This window comes from Hevea brasiliensis, chromosome 10 (genome assembly GCF_030052815.1).
Source record: "Hevea brasiliensis isolate MT/VB/25A 57/8 chromosome 10, ASM3005281v1, whole genome shotgun sequence".
NCBI classification, from domain to species: domain Eukaryota; kingdom Viridiplantae; phylum Streptophyta; class Magnoliopsida; order Malpighiales; family Euphorbiaceae; genus Hevea; species Hevea brasiliensis.
In genome coordinates, this window is record NC_079502.1 from 77,404,624 (window position 1) to 77,405,553 (window position 930).

At 41.3% G+C, this 930-nt stretch overlaps 1 non-coding gene across 1 annotated transcript; it reads left to right on the forward strand.

The window, feature by feature from the left end:
* Nucleotides 1–539: 539 nt before the first annotated feature.
* On the forward strand, nt 540–646 carry LOC131169897 (small nucleolar RNA R71). Its single transcript, XR_009140843.1, has one exon. It is a non-coding gene; the product is annotated as a small nucleolar RNA R71 (small nucleolar RNA).
* Nucleotides 647–930: the final 284 nt, after the last annotated feature.

Consider the following 930-nt stretch of genomic DNA (forward strand, 5'->3'; position numbering starts at 1 on the left):
TCTGAAATCCAAGGGGTGATGGTGGTTTATACCTTTGTTGTTTGTTTATTGGCTAATTCCGCTGATTAGACAATGAGAAATTTGGGTGGTTCCTATATCTAGGGTTGTAAGTGTTTGAATATGGATTGTTGAGCTGCCTCTGGATGAAGTATCCTCCATTATTCACATAGTTCATCTGTTTTGTGGGAGGTTCATTGAAGCTGTTATATTCTGAACTCATGTATCCTCCTCCATAGCTGTCCTCATGTTGACTGTTCATCCTTACAGCATTGGCTTGCATTTTATCAAGCCTCTTTGTGAGCTGATCAAATTGAGCATTTATCATGCTTAGGGCATCCACTTTCAAGACCCCTATTGTTCTCCTTGCGATTCCTCTTTCATTTTACCACTCATAATTATGATATGCAACCCTCTCTAGAAGTTCAAGTGCTTGTGTCACTTTTTTCTCCATCAGGTCACATTCTGCAACCGAATCTACTGTGCTCCTTGTAGATGGTAGTAACCCATTATAGAAATTTTGCACTAGTGGTCAATCCTCTATGCCATGGTGTGGACATTCCCTCTGCAGGTCCTTATATCTTTCCCATGCTTCATAGAGTGATTCACCTTCCTTTTGTCTAAAGGTATTGAGCTCAAGCCTCAGTCCTGCAATCTTTATAGGTGGGAAATACCTTACTAGAAAAGCTTCTGAGAGGTTTTCCCAAGTGGTAAACGTTCCAGCTGGTTGAGAAAGTAACAACTTCCTTACTCAGTCTCGAAGGTAGAATGTGAATGCTCTGAGTCTTACGGCTTGATCAGACGCTCCATTCATCTTAAACATGTCACATAGGGCAAGAAAGCAGTGGAGGTGATAGTGTGGATCTTCTGTTGGTGAACCTCCAAACTGGGTTTGTTGAATCATTTGAAGCCATGCTGGTTTCAACTTAAAGT